This window comes from Danio rerio, chromosome 5, assembly GCF_052040795.2.
Source record: "Danio rerio strain M-AB ecotype USA chromosome 5, GRCz13ab, whole genome shotgun sequence".
Classification (NCBI taxonomy): Eukaryota; Metazoa; Chordata; class Actinopteri; order Cypriniformes; family Danionidae; genus Danio; species Danio rerio.
In genome coordinates, this window is record NC_141025.1 from 65,405,241 (window position 1) to 65,420,376 (window position 15,136).

Sequence of the window (15,136 nt, forward strand, 5' to 3'; positions counted from 1 at the left end):
TGCAAGTCCAGGGAGAGAGGTGGACTCTTAGGTAGCTTGCTGGGGTCTTAGGCCCCTAGGTGGAGGGCCAGGGGGCTTATTGGGGCCTCTACTGCAAGTCCAGGAAGAGAGGTGGACCCCTGGGTAGCTTGCTAGGGTCTGAGGCCCCTAGGTGGAGGGCCAGGGGGCACCCTGGGGCCTATCCTGCAAGTCCAGGGAGAGAGGTGGACATCTGGGTAGCTTGCTGGGGTCAGAGGCCCCTAGGTGGAGGGCCAGTGGGCACCCTGGGGCCTATACTACAAGTCCAGGGAGAGAGGTGGACCCCTGGGTAGCTTGCTGGGATCAGAGGCCCCTAGGTGGAGGGCCAGGGGGCACCCTGGGGCCTATCCTGCAAGTCCAGGGAGAGAAGTGGACCCCTGGGTAGCTTGCTGGGGTCAGAGGCCCCTAGGTGGAGGGCCAGGGGGCACCCTGGGGAATCTACTGCAAGTCAAGAAAGAGAGGTGGACACATGGGTAGCTTGCTGGGGTCAGAGGCCCTTAGGTGGAGGGCCAGGGGGCTTCCTGGGGCCTTTACTGCAAGTCCAGGGACAGAGGTGGACCCCTGGGTAGCTTGCTGGGGTCAAAGGCCCATAGGTGGAGGGCCAGGGGGCACACTGGGGCCTATCCTGCAAGTCCAGGGAGAGTTATGGACCCCTGGGTAGCTTGCTGGGGTCAGAAGCCCCTAGGTGGAGGGCCAGGGGGTACCCTAGGGCCTTTACTGCAAGTTCAGGGAGAGAGGTGGATCCCTGGGTAGCTTGCTGGGGTCAGAGGCCCCTAGGTGGAGGGCCAGGGGGCACCCTGGGGCCTATCCTGCAAGTCCAGGGAGAGAGGTGGACCCCTGGGTAGCTTGCTTGGGTCAGAGGCCCCTTGGTGCATGGTAAGGGGGCACCCTGGGGCCTATACTACAAGTCTAGGGAGAGAGGTGGACCCCTGGGTTGCTTGCTGGGGTCAGAGGCCACTTTGTCAAGGCCAAGGGGGCACCCTTGGGCTTCTACTGCAAGTCCAGGGGGAGTTGTGGACCCCTGGGTAGCTTCCTGGGGTCCGTGGCAACTAGGTGGAGGGCCAGAGGGCACCCTTCGGCCTATCCTGCAAGTCCAGGGAGAGATATGGACCCCTGGGTAGCGTGCTGGGGTCAGAGGCCCCTTGGTGGAGGGCAAGGGGACACCCTGGGGCCTCTACTGCAAGTCCAGGGAGAGAGGTGGACCCTTGGGTAGCTTGCTGGGGTCTTAGGCCCCTAGGTGGAGGGCCAGGGGGCTTATTGGGGCCTCTACTGCAAGTCCAGGGAGAGAGGTGGACCCCTGGGTAGCTTCCTGGGGTCAGAAGCCTCTAGCTGGAGGGCCAGAGGGCACCCTGGGTCCTATCCTGCAAGTCCAGGGAGAGAGGTGGACCCCTGGGTAGCTTGCTGGGGTCAGAGGCCCATAGGTGGAGGGCCAGGGGGCACACTATGGCCTCTACTGCAAGTCCAGGGAGAGAGGTAGACCCCTGGGTAGCTTGCTAGGGTCTGAAGCCCCTTGGTGCAGGGCCAGGGGGCACCCTGGGGCCTTTACTACAAGTCCAGGGAGAGAGGTGGACCCCTGGGTAGCTTCCTGGGGTCAGAGGCCCCTAGGTGGAGGGCCAGGGGGCACCCTGGGGCCTTTCCTGCAAGTCCAGGGAGAAAGGTGGACCACTGGGTTGCTTGCTGGGGTCAGAGACCACTTTGTGGAGGGCAAGGGGGCACCCTGGGGCTTCTACTGCAAGTCCAGGGAGAGTTATGGACCCCTGGGTAGCTTGCTGGGGTCAGAAGCCCCTAGGTGGAGGGCCAGGGGGTACCCTAGGGCCTTTACTGCAAGTCCAGGGAGAGAGGTGGATCCCTGGGTAGCTTGCTGGGGTCAGAGGCCCCAGGTGGAGGGCCAGGGGGCACCCTGGGGCCTATCCTGCAAGTGCAGGGAGAGAGGTGGACCCCTGGGTAGCTTGCTGGGGTCAAAGGCCCCTTGGTGCAGGGTAAGGGGGCACCCTGGGGATTGTACTACAAGTCCAGGGAGAGAGGTGGACCCCTGGGTAGCTTGCTGGGGTCAGAGGCCCCTAGGTGGAGGGCCAGGGGGCACCCTGGGGCCTATACTACAAGTCTAGGGAGAGAGGTGGACCCCTGGGTAGCTTGCTGGGGTCAGAGGCCCCTAGGTGGAGGGCCAGAGGGCACCCTGGGGCCTTTCCTGCAAGTCAAGGGAGAAAGGTGGACCACTGGGTTGCTTGCTGGGGTCAGAGACCACTTTGTCAAGGCCAAGGGGGCACCCTGGGGCTTCTACTGCAAGTCCAGGGGGAGTTGTGGACCCCTGGGTAGCTTCCTGGGGTCCGTGGCAACTAGGTGGAGGGCCAGGGGGCACCCTTCGGCCTATCCTGCAAGTCCAGGGAGAGATATGGACCCCTGGGTAGCGTGCTGGGGTCAGAGGCCCCTTGGTGGAGGGCAAGGGGACACCCTGGGGCCTCTACTGCAAGTCCAGGGAGAGAGGTGGACCCTTGGGTAGCTTGCTGGGGTCTTAGGCCCCTAGGTGGAGGGCCAGGGGGCTTATTGGGGCCTCTACTGCAAGTCCAGGGAGAGAGGTGGACCACTGGGTTGCTTGCTGGGATCAGAGACCACTTTGTGGAGGGCAAGGGGGCACCCTGGGGCTTCTACTGCAAGTCCAGGGAGAGTTGTTGACCCCTGGGTAGCTTCCTGGTGTCCGTGGCCCCTAGGTGGAGGGCCAGGGGGCACCCTGGGGCCTATCCTGCAAGTCCAGGGAGAGAGGTGGGCCCCTGCGTAGCTTGCTGGGGTAAAAGGCCCCTAGGTGGAGGGCCAGAGGGCTTATTGGGGCCTCTACTGCAATTCCAGGGAGAGAGGTGGACCCCTGCGTAGCTTCCTGGGGTCAGAGGCCCCTATGTGGAGGGCCAAGGGGCACCCTGGGGCCTATACTGCAAGTCCAGGGAGAGAGGTGTACCCCTGGGTAGCTTGCTGGGGTCAGAGGCCCCTAGGTGGAGGGCCAGGGGGCACCCTGGGGCCTCTACTGCAAGTCCAGGGAGAGTTATGGACCCCTGGGTAGCTTGCTGGGGTCAGAAGTCCCTAGGTGGAGGGCCAGGGGATACCCTAGGGCCTTTAATGCAAGTCCAGGGAGAGAGGTGGATCCCTGGGTAGCTTGCTGGGGTCAGAGGCCCCTAGGTTGAGGACCTAGGGGCACCCTGGGGCCTATCCTGCAAGTCCAGGGAGAGAGGTGGACCACTGGGTTGCTTGCTGGGGTCAGAGACCACTTTGTGGAGGGCAAGGGGGCACCCTGGGGCCTCTACTGCAAGTCCAGGGAGAGAGGTGGACCCCTGGGTAGCTTCCTGGGGTCAGAGGCCCCTAGGTGGAGGGCCAGGGGGCACCCTGGGGCCTATCCTGCAAGTCCAGGGAGAGAGGTGGACCCCTGGGTAGCTTGCTGGGGTCAGAGGCCCCTAGGTGGAGGGCCAGGGGGCACCCTGGGGCCTATCCTGCAAATCCAGGGAGAGTTGTGGACCCATGGGTAGCTTGCTGGTGTCAGAGACCCCTAAGTGGAGGGCAAGGGGGCACCCTGGGGCCTATCCTGCAAGTGCAGGGAGAGAGGTGGACCCCTGGGTAGCTTGCTGGGGTCAGAGGCCCCTTGGTGCAGGGTAAGGGGGCACCCTGGGGATTGTACTACAAGTCCAGGGAGAGAGGTGGACCCCTGGGTAGCTTGCTGGGGTCAGAGGCCCCTAGGTGGAGGGCCAGGGGGCACCCTGGGGCCTATACTACAAGTCTAGGGAGAGAGGTGGACCCCTGGGTAGCTTGCTGGGGTCAGAGGCCCCTAGGTGGAGGGCCAGAGGGCACCCTGGGGCCTTTCCTGCAAGTCAAGGGAGAAAGGTGGACCACTGGGTTGCTTGCTGGGGTCAGAGACCACTTTGTCAAGGCCAAGGGGGCACCCTGGGGCTTCTACTGCAAGTCCAGGGGGAGTTGTGGACCCCTGGGTAGCTTCCTGGGGTCCGTGGCAACTAGGTGGAGGGCCAGGGGGCACCCTTCGGCCTATCCTGCAAGTCCAGGGAGAGATATGGACCCCTGGGTAGCGTGCTGGGGTCAGAGGCCCCTTGGTGGAGGGCAAGGGGACACCCTGGGGCCTCTACTGCAAGTCCAGGGAGAGAGGTGGACCCTTGGGTAGCTTGCTGGGGTCTTAGGCCCCTAGGTGGAGGGCCAGGGGGCTTATTGGGGCCTCTACTGCAAGTCCAGGGAGAGAGGTGGACCACTGGGTTGCTTGCTGGGATCAGAGACCACTTTGTGGAGGGCAAGGGGGCACCCTGGGGCTTCTACTGCAAGTCCAGGGAGAGTTGTTGACCCCTGGGTAGCTTCCTGGTGTCCGTGGCCCCTAGGTGGAGGGCCAGGGGGCACCCTGGGGCCTATCCTGCAAGTCCAGGGAGAGAGGTGGGCCCCTGCGTAGCTTGCTGGGGTAAAAGGCCCCTAGGTGGAGGGCCAGAGGGCTTATTGGGGCCTCTACTGCAAGTCCAGGGAGAGAGGTGGACCCCTGGGTAGCTTCCTGGGGTCAGAGGCCCCTATGTGGAGGGCCAAGGGGCACCCTGGGGCCTATACTGCAAGTCCAGGGAGAGAGGTGTACCCCTGGGTAGCTTGCTGGGGTCAGAGGCCCCTAGGTGGAGGGCCAGGGGGCACCCTGGGGCCTCTACTGCAAGTCCAGGGAGAGTTATGGACCCCTGGGTAGCTTGCTGGGGTCAGAAGTCCCTAGGTGGAGGGCCAGGGGATACCCTAGGGCCTTTAATGCAAGTCCAGGGAGAGAGGTGGATCCCTGGGTAGCTTGCTGGGGTCAGAGGCCCCTAGGTTAGGGACCTAGGGGCACCCTGGGGCCTATCCTGCAAGTCCAGGGAGAGAGGTGGACCACTGGGTTGCTTGCTGGGGTCAGAGACCACTTTGTGGAGGGCAAGGGGGCACCCTGGGGCCTCTACTGCAAGTCCAGGGAGAGAGGTGGACCCCTGGGTAGCTTCCTGGGGTCAGAGGCCCCTAGGTGGAGGGCCAGGGGGCACCCTGGGGCCTATCCTGCAAATCCAGGGAGAGTTGTGGACCCATGGGTAGCTTGCTGGTGTCAGAGACCCCTAAGTGGAGGGCAAGGGGGCACCCTGGGGCCTCTACCACAAGTCCAGGGAGAGAGGTGGACCCCTGGGTAGCTTTCTGGGGTCCTTGGCCCCTTTGTGGAGGGCAAGGGGGCTCCCTGGGGCCTCTACTGTAAGTCCAGGAAGAGAGGGGGACCCTTGGGTAGTTTGCTGGGCTCAGAGACCCCTAGGTGAAGGGCCAGGGGGCACCCTGGGGCCTCTACTGCAAGTCCAGGGAGAGTTATGGACCCCTGGGTAGCTTGCTGGGGTCAGAAGCCCCTAGGTGGAGGGCAAGGGGGTACCCTGGGCCTTTACTGCAAGTGCAGGGAGAGAGGTGGATCCCTGGGTAGCTTGCTGGGGTCAGAGGCCCTAGGTGGAGGGCCAGGGGGCACCCTGGGGCCTCTACTGCAAGCCCAGGGAGAGAGGTGGACCCCTGGGTAGCTTCCTGGGGTCAGAGGCCCCTAGGTGGAGGGCAAGGGGGTACCCTAGGGCCTTTACTGCAAGTCCAGGGAGAGAGGTGGACCCATGGGTAGCTTGCTGGTGTCAGAGACCCCTAGGTGGAGGGCAAGGGGGCACCCTGGGGCCTCTACCGCAAGTCCAGGGAGGGAGGTGGACCCCTGGGTAGCTTGCTGGGGTCAGAAGCCCCTAGGTGGAGGGCAAGGGGGTACCCTAGGGCCTTTACTGCAAGTCCAGGGAGAGAGGTGGATCCCTGGGTAGCTTCCTGGTGTCCGTGGCCCCTAGGTGGAGGGCCAGGGGGCACCCTGGGGCCTATCCTGCAAGTCCAGGGAGAGAGGTGGACCCCTGCGTAGCTTGCTGGGGTAAAAGGCCCCTAGATGGAGGGCCAGAGGGCTTATTGGGGCCTCTACTGCAAGTCCAGGGAGAGAGGTGGACCCCTGGGTAGCTTGCTGGGGTCAGAGGCCCCTATGTGGAGGGCCAAGGGGCACCCTGGGGCCTATACTGCAAGTCCAGGGAGAGAGGTGGACCCCTGGGTAGCTTGCTGGGGTCAGAGGCCCCTATGTGGAGGGCCAGGGGGCACCCTGGGGCCTCTACTGCAAGTCCAGGGAGAGTTATGGACCCCTGGGTAGCTTGCTGGGGTCAGAAGCCTCTAGGTGGAGGGCCAGGGGATACCCTAGGGACTTTAATGCAAGTCCAGGGAGAGAGGTGGATCCCTGGGTAGCTTGCTGGGGTCAGAGGCCCCTAGGTTGAGGACCAAGGGGCACCCTGGGGCCTATCCTGCAAGTCCAGGGAGAGAGGTGGACCACTGGGTTGCTTGCTGGGGTCAGAGACCACTTTGTGGAGGGCAAGGGGGCACCCTGGGGCCTCTACTGCAAGTCCAGGGAGAGAGGTGGACCCCTGGGTAGCTTCCTGGGGTCAGAGGCCCCTAGGTGGAGGGCCAGGGGGCACCCTGGGGCCTATCCTGCAAGTCCAGGGAGAGAGGTGGACCACTGGGTTGCTTGCTGGGGTCAGAGACCACTTTGTGGGGGGCAAGGGGGCACCCTGGGGCCTCCACTGCAAGCCCAGGGAGAGAGGTGGACCCCTGGGTAGCTTCCTGGGGTCAGAGGCCCCTAATTGGAGGGCAAGGGGGTACCCTAGGGCCTTTACTGCAAGTCCAGGGAGAGAGGTGAACCCATGGGTAGCTTGCTGGTGTCAGAGACCCTTAGGTGGAGGGCAAGGGGGCACCCTGGGGCCTCTACCGCAAGTCCAGGGAGAGAGGTGGACCCCTGGGTAGCTTGCTGGGGTCAGAAGCCCCTAGGTGGAGGGCAAGGGGGTACCCTAGGGCCTTTACTGCAAGTCCAGAGAGAGAGGTGGATCCCTGGGTAGCTTGCTTGGGTCAGAGGCAACTAGGTGGAGGGCCAGGGGGCACCCTTCCGCCTATCCTGCAAGTCCAGGGAGAGATATGGACCCCTGGGTAGCGTGCTGGGGTCAGAGGCCCCTTGGTGGAGGGCAAGAGGACACCCTGGGGCCTCTACTGCAAGTCCAGGGAGAGAGGTGGACCCTTGGGTAGCTTGCTGGGGTCTTAGGCCCCTAGGTGGAGGGCCAGGGGGCTTATTGGGGCCTCTACTGCAAGTCCAGGGAGAGAGGTGGACCCCTGGGTAGCTTCCTGGGGTCAGAAGCCTCTAGCTGGAGGGCCAGAGGGCACCCTGGGTCCTATCCTGCAAGTCCAGGGAGAGAGGTGGACCCCTGGGTAGCTTGCTGGGGTCAGAGGCCCATAAGTGGAGGGCCAGGGGGCACACTATGGCCTCTACTGCAAGTCCAGGGAGAGAGGTAGACCCCTGGGTAGCTTGCTAGGGTCTGAAGCCCCTTGGTGCAGGGCCAGGGGGCACCCTGGGGCCTTTACTACAAGTCCAGGGAGAGAGGTGGACCCCTGGGTAGCTTCCTGGGGTCAGAGGCCCCTAGGTGGAGGGCCAGGGGGCACCCTGGGGCCTTTCCTGCAAGTCCAGGGAGAAAGGTGGACCACTGGGTTGCTTGCTGGGGTCAGAGACCACTTTGTGGAGGGCAAGGGGGCACCCTGGGGCTTCTACTGCAAGTCCAGGGAGAGTTATGGACCCCTGGGTAGCTTGCTGGGGTCAGAAGCCTCTAGGTGGAGGGCCAGGGGGTACCCTAGGGCCTTTACTGCAAGTCCAGGGAGAGAGGTGGATCCCTGGGTAGCTTGCTGGGGTCAGAGGCCCCTTGGTGCAGGGTAAGGGGGCACCCTGGGGATTGTACTACAAGTCCAGGGAGAGAGGTGGACCCCTGGGTAGCTTGCTGGGGTCAGAGGCCCCTAGGTGGAGGGCCAGGGGGCACCCTGGGGCCTTTCCTGCAAGTCCAGGGAGAAAGGTGGACCACTGGGTTGCTTGCTGGGATCAGAGACCACTTTGTGGAGGGCAAGGGGGCACCCTGGGGCTTCTACTGCAAGTCCAGGGAGAGTTGTGGACCCCTGGGTAGCTTCCTGGTGTCCGTGGCCCCTAGGTGGAGGGCCAGGGGGTACCCTGGGGCCTATCCTGCAAGTCCAGGGAGAGAGGTGGGCCCCTGCGTAGCTTGCTGGGGTAAAAGGCCCCTAGGTGGAGGGCCAGAGGGCTTATTGGGGCCTCTACTGCAAGTCCAGGGAGAGAGGTGGACCCCTGGGTAGCTTCCTGGGGTCAGAGGCCCCTATGTGGAGGGCCAAGGGGCACCCTGGGGCCTATACTGCAAGTCCAGGGAGAGAGGTGTACCCCTGGGTAGCTTGCTGGGGTCAGAGGCCCCTAGGTGGAGGGCCAGGGGGCACCCTGGGGCCTCTACTGCAAGTCCAGGGAGAGTTATGGACCCCTGGGTAGCTTGCTGGGGTCAGAAGCCCCTAGGTGGAGGGCCAGGGGATACCCTAGGGCCTTTAATGCAAGTCCAGGGAGAGAGGTGGATCCCTGGGTAGCTTGCTGGGGTCAGAGGCCCCTAGGTTGAGGACCAAGGGGCACCCTGGGGCCTATCCTGCAAGTCCAGGGAGAGAGGTGGACCACTGGGTTGCTTGCTGGGGTCAGAGACCACTTTGTGGAGGGCAAGGGGGCACCCTGGGGCCTATCCTGCAAGTCCAGGGAGAGAGGTGGACCCCTGGGTAGCTTGCTGGGGTCAGAGGCCCCTAGGTGGAGGGCCAGGGGGCACCCTGGGGCCTATCCTGCAAATCCAGGGAGAGTTGTGGACCCATGGGTAGCTTGCTGGTGTCAGAGACCCCTAGGTGGAGGGCAAGGGGGCACCCTGGGGCCCTTTGTAGCTCGCTGGGGTCAGAGGCCCCTAGGTGGAGGGCCAGGGGGTACCCTAAGGCCTTTACTGCAAGTCCAGGGAGAGAGGTGGATCCATGGGTAGCTTGCTGGGGTCAGAGGCCCCTAAGTGGAGGGCCAGGGGGCACGCTGGGGCCTATCCTGCAAGTCCAGGGAGAGAGGTGGACCCCTGGGTAGCTTGCTGGGGTCAGAGGCCCCTAGGTGGAGGGCCAGGGGGCACCCTGGGGCCTATCCTGCAAGTCGAGGGAGAGTTGTGGACCCCTGGGTAGCTTGCTGGTGTCAGAGACACCTAGGTGGAGGGCAAGGGGGCCCCCTGGGGCCTCTACCGAAAGTCCAGGGAGAGAGGTGGACCCCTGGGTAGCTATCTGGGGTCCTAGGCCCCTTTGTGGAGGGCAAGGGGGCTCCCTGGGGCCTCTACTGCAAGTCCAGGGAGAGAGGGGGACCCTTGGGTAGTTTGCTGGGCTCAGAGGCCCCTAGGTGAAGGGCCAGGGGGCACCCTGGGGCCTCTACTGCAAGTCCAGGGAGAGTTATGGACCCCTGGGTAGCTTGCTGGGGTCAGAAGCCCCTAGGTGGAGGGCAAGGGGGTACCCTAGGGCCTTTACTGCAAGTCCAGGGAGAGAGGTGGATCCCTGGGTAGCTTGCTTGGGTCAGAGGCAACTAGGTGGAGGGCCAGGGGGCACCCTTCGGCCTAACCTGCAAGTCCAGGGAGAGATGTGGACCCCTGGGTAGCGTTCTGGGGTCAGAGTCCCCTTGGTGGAGGGCAAGGGGACACCCTGGGGCCTCTACTGCAAGTCCAGGGAGAGAGGTGGACCCTTGGGTAGCTTGCTGTGGTCTTAGGCCCCTAGGTGGAGGGCCAGGGGGCTTATTGGGGCCTCTACTGCAAGTCCAGGGAGAGAGGTGGACACCTGGGTAGCTTGCTGGGGTCAAAGGCCCCTTGGTGGAGGGCAAGGGGACACCCTGGGGCCTCTACTGCAAGTCCAGGGAGAGAGGTGGACTCTTAGGTAGCTTGCTGGGGTCTTAGGCCCCTAGGTGGAGGGCCAAGGGGCTTATTGGGGCCTCTACTGCAAGTCCAGGAAGAGAGGTGGACCCCTGGGTAGCTTGCTGGGGTCTGAGGCCCCTAGGTGGTGGGCCAGGGGGCACCCTGGGGCCTATACTACAAGTCCAGGGAGAGAAGTGGACCCCTGGGTAGCTTGCTGGGGTCAGAGGCCCCTTGGTGGAGGGCCAGGGGGCACCCTGGGGCCTATCCTGCAAGTCCAGGAAGAGAGGTGGACATCTGGGTAGCTAGCTGGGGTCAGAGGCCCCTAGGTGGAGGGCCAGGGGGCACCCTGGGGCCTATACTACAAGTCCAGGGAGAGAAGTGGACCCCTGGGTAGCTTGCTGGGGTCAGAGGCCCCTTGGTGGAGGGCCAGGGGGCACCCTGGGGCATCTACTGCAAGTCAAGAAAGAGAGGTGGACACATGGGAAGCTTGCTGGGGTCAGAGGCCCCTAGGTGGAGGGCCAGGGGCTTCCTGGGGCCTTTACTGCAAGTCCAGGGACAGAGGTGGACCCCTGGGTAGCTTGCTGGGGTCAAAGGCCCATAGGTGGAGGGCAGTGGGGCACACTGGGGCCTCTACTGCAAGTCCAGGGAAATTTTTGGAACCCTGGGTAACTTGCTGGGGTCAGAGGCCCCTAGGTGGAGGGGCAGAGGCACCCTGGGGCCTATACTTCATGTGCAGGGAGAGGGGTGGACCCCTGGGTTGCTTGTTGGGGTCAGAGGCCATAGGGGGAGGGCAAGGGGGCACCCTGGGGCCTATACTGCAAGTCCAGGGAGAGAGTCGGACCCCTGGGTAGCTTGCTGGGGTCAGAGGCCCCTAGGTGGAGGGCAAGAGGGCACCCTGGGGCCTATCCTGCAAGTCCACGGAGAGAGTTGGACCCCTGGATAGCTTTCTGGGGTCAGAGGCCCCTAAGTGGAGGGCCAGGGGGCACCGTGGGGCCTATCCTGCAAGTCCAGGGAGAGTTGTGGACCCCTTTGTAGCTTGCTGGGGTCAGAGGCCCCTAGGTGGAGGGCCAGGGGGTACCCTAAGGCCTTTACTGCAAGTCAAGGGAGAGAGGTGGATCCCTGGGTAGCTTGCTGGGGTCAGAGGCCCCTAGGTGGAGGGCCAGGGGGCACCCTGGGGCCTATCCTGCAAGTCCAGGGAGAGAGGTGGACCACTGGGTTGCTTACTGGGCTCAGAGACCACTTTGTGGAGGGCAAGGGGCACCCTGGGGCCTCTACTGCAAGTCCAGGGAGAGAGGTGGACCCCTGGGTAGCTTCCTGGGGTCAGAGGCCCCTAGGTGGAGGGCCAGGGGGCACGCTGGGGCCTATCCTGCAAGTCCAGGGAGAGAGGTGGACCCCTGGGTAGCTTGCTGGGGTCAGAGGCCCCTAGGTGTAGGGCCAGGGGGCACCCTGGGGAATATCCTGCAAGTCCAGGGAGAGTTGTGGACCCCTGGGTAGCTTGCTGGTGTCAGAGACCCCTAGGTGGAGGGCAAGGGGGCCCCCTGGGGCCTCTACCGCAAGTCCAGGGAGAGAGGTGGACCCCTGGGTAGCTTTCTGGGGTCCTAGGCCGCTTTGTGGAGGGCAAGGGGGCTCCCTGGGGCCTCTACTGCAAGTCCAGGGAGAGAGGGGGACCCTTGGGTAGTTTGCTGGGCTCAGAGGTCCCTAGGTGGAGGGCCAGGGGGCACCCTGGGGCCTCTACTGCAAGTCCAGGGAGAGTTATTGACCCCTGGGTAGCTTGCTGGTGTCAGAAGCTCCTATGTGGAGGGCCAGGGGGTACCCTAGGGCCTTTACTGCAAGTCCAGGGAGAGAGGTGGATCCCTGGGTAGCTTGCTGGGGTCAGAGGCAACTAGGTGGAGGGCTAGGGGGCACCCGTCGGCCTATCCTGCGAGTCCAGGGAAAGATGTGGACCCCTGGGTAGCGTGCTGGGGTCAGAGGCCCCTTGGTGGAGGGCAAGGGGACACCCTGGGGCCTCTACTGCAAGTCCAGGGAGAGAGGTGGACCCTTGGGTAGCTTGCTGGGGTCTTAGGCCCCTAGGTGGAGGGCCAGGGGGCTTATTGGGGCCTCTACTGCAAGTCCAGGGAGAGAGGTGGACCCCTGGGTGACTTCCTGGGGTCAGAAGCCTCTAGCTGGAGGGCCAGGGGGCACCCTGGGGCCTATCCTGCAAGTCCAAGGAGAGAGGTGGACCCCTGGGTAGCTTGCTGGGGTCAGAGGCCCATAGGTGGAGGGCCAGGGGGCACACTATGGCCTCTACTGCAAGTCCAGGGAGAGAGGTAGACCCCTGGGTAGCTTGCTAGGGTCTGAGGCCCCTTGGTGCAGGGCAAGGGGGCACTTTGGGGCCTTTACTACAAGTCCAGGGAGAGAGGTGGATCCCTGGGTAGCTTCCTGGGGTCAGAGGCCCCCAGGTGGAGGGCCAGGGGGCACCCTGGGGCCTTTCCTGCAAGTCCAGGGAGAAAGGTGGACCACTGGGTTTCTTGCTGGGGTCAGAAACCACTTTGTGGAGGGCAAGGGGGCACCCTGGGGCTTCTACTGCAAGTCCAGGGAGAGAGGTGGACCACTGGGTAGCTTGCTGGGGTCAGAGGCCCCTAGGTGGAGGGCCAGGGGGTACCCTAGGGCCTTTACTGCAAGTCCAGGGAGAGAGGTGGATCCCTGGGTAGCTTGCTGGGGTCAGAGGCCCCTAGGTGGAGGGCCAGGGGGCACCCTGGGGCCTATCCTGCAAGTGCAGGGAGAGAGGTGGACCCCTGGGTAGCTTGCTCGGGTCAGAGGCCCCTTGGTGGAGGGCCAGGGGGCACCCTGGGGCATCTACTGCAAGTCAAGAAAGAGAGGTGGACACATGGGAAGCTTGCTGGGGTCAGAGGCCCCTAGGTGGAGGGCCAGGGGCTTCCTGGGGCCTTTACTGCAAGTCCAGGGACAGAGGTGGACCCCTGGGTAGCTTGCTGGGGTCAAAGGCCCATAGGTGGAGGGCAGTGGGGCACACTGGGGCCTCTACTGCAAGTCCAGGGAAATTTTTGGAACCCTGGGTAACTTGCTGGGGTCAGAGGCCCCTAGGTGGAGGGGCAGAGGCACCCTGGGGCCTATACTTCATGTGCAGGGAGAGGGGTGGACCCCTGGGTTGCTTGTTGGGGTCAGAGGCCCCTAGGTGGAGGGCAAGGGGGCACCCTGGGGCCTATACTGCAAGTCCAGGGAGAGAGTCGGACCCCTGGGTAGCTTGCTGGGGTCAGAGGCCCCTAGGTGGAGGGCAAGAGGGCACCCTGGGGCCTATCCTGCAAGTCCACGGAGAGAGTTGGACCCCTGGATAGCTTTCTGGGGTCAGAGGCCCCTAAGTGGAGGGCCAGGGGGCACCGTGGGGCCTATCCTGCAAGTCCAGGGAGAGTTGTGGACCCCTTTGTAGCTTGCTGGGGTCAGAGGCCCCTAGGTGGAGGGCCAGGGGGTACCCTAAGGCCTTTACTGCAAGTCAAGGGAGAGAGGTGGATCCCTGGGTAGCTTGCTGGGGTCAGAGGCCCCTAGGTGGAGGGCCAGGGGGCACCCTGGGGCCTATCCTGCAAGTCCAGGGAGAGAAGTGGACCACTGGGTTGCTTACTATGCTCAGAGACCACTTTGTGGAGGGCAAGGAGCACCCTGGGGCCTCTACTGCAAGTCCAGGGAGAGAGGTGGACCCCTGGGTAGCTTCCTGGGGTCAGAGGCCCCTAGGTGGAGGGCCAGGGGGCACGCTGGGGCCTATCCTGCAAGTCCAGGGAGAGAGGTGGACCCCTGGGTAGCTTGCTGGGGTCAGAGGCCCCTAGGTGTAGGGCCAGGGGGCACCCTGGGGAATATCCTGCAAGTCCAGGGAGAGTTGTGGACCCCTGGGTAGCTTGCTGGTGTCAGAGACCCCTAGGTGGAGGGCAAGGGGGCCCCCTGGGGCCTCTACCGCAAGTCCAGGGAGAGAGGTGGACCCCTGGGTAGCTTTCTGGGGTCCTAGGCCGCTTTGTGGAGGGCAAGGGGGCTCCCTGGGGCCTCTACTGCAAGTCCAGGGAGAGAGGGGGACCCTTGGGTAGTTTGCTGGGCTCAGAGGTCCCTAGGTGGAGGGCCAGGGGGCACCCTGGGGCCTCTACTGCAAGTCCAGGGAGAGTTATTGACCCCTGGGTAGCTTGCTGGTGTCAGAAGCTCCTATGTGGAGGGCCAGGGGGTACCCTAGGGCCTTTACTGCAAGTCCAGGGAGAGAGGTGGATCCCTGGGTAGCTTGCTGGGGTCAGAGGCAACTAGGTGGAGGGCTAGGGGGCACCCGTCGGCCTATCCTGCTAGTCCAGGGAAAGATGTGGACCCCTGGGTAGCGTGCTGGGGTCAGAGGCCCCTTGGTGGAGGGCAAAGGGACACCCTGGGGCCTCTACTGCAAGTCCAGGGAGAGAGGTGGACCCTTGGGTAGCTTGCTGGGGTCTTAGGCCCCTAGGTGGAGGGCCAGGGGGCTTATTGGGGCCTCTACTACAAGTCCAGGGAGAGAGGTGGACCCCTGGGTGACTTCCTGGGGTCAGAAGCCTCTAGCTGGAGGGCCAGGGGGCACCCTGGGGCCTATCCTGCAAGTCCAAGGAGAGAGGTGGACCCCTGGGTAGCTTGCTGGGGTCAGAGGCCCATAGGTGGAGGGCCAGGGGGCACACTATGGCCTCTACTGCAAGTCCAGGGAGAGAGGTAGACCCCTGGGTAGCTTGCTAGGGTCTGAGGCCCCTTGGTGCAGGGCAAGGGGGCACTTTGGGGCCTTTACTACAAGTCCAGGGAGAGAGGTGGATCCCTGGGTAGCTTCCTGGGGTCAGAGGCCCCTAGGTGGAGGGCCAGGGGGCACCCTGGGGCCTTTCCTGCAAGTCCAGGGAGAAAGGTGGACCACTGGGTTTCTTGCTGGGGTCAGAAACCACTTTGTGGAGGGCAAGGGGGCACCCTGGGGCTTCTACTGCAAGTCCAGGGAGAGAGGTGGACCACTGGGTAGCTTGCTGGGGTCAGAGGCCCCTAGGTGGAGGGCCAGGGGGTACCCTAGGGCCTTTACTGCAAGTCCAGGGAGAGAGGTGGATCCCTGGGTAGCTTGCTGGGGTCAGAGGCCCCTAGGTGGAGGGCCAGGGGGCACCCTGGGGCCTATCCTGCAAGTGCAGGGAGAGAGGTGGACCCCTGGGTAGCTTGCTCAGGTCAGAGGCCCCTTGGTGCAGGGTAAGGGGTCACACTGGGGCCTATACTACAAGTCCAGGGAGAGAGGTGGACCACTGGGTAGCTTGCTGGGGTCAGAGGCCCCTAGGTGGAGGGCCAGGGGGCACCCTGGGGCCTTT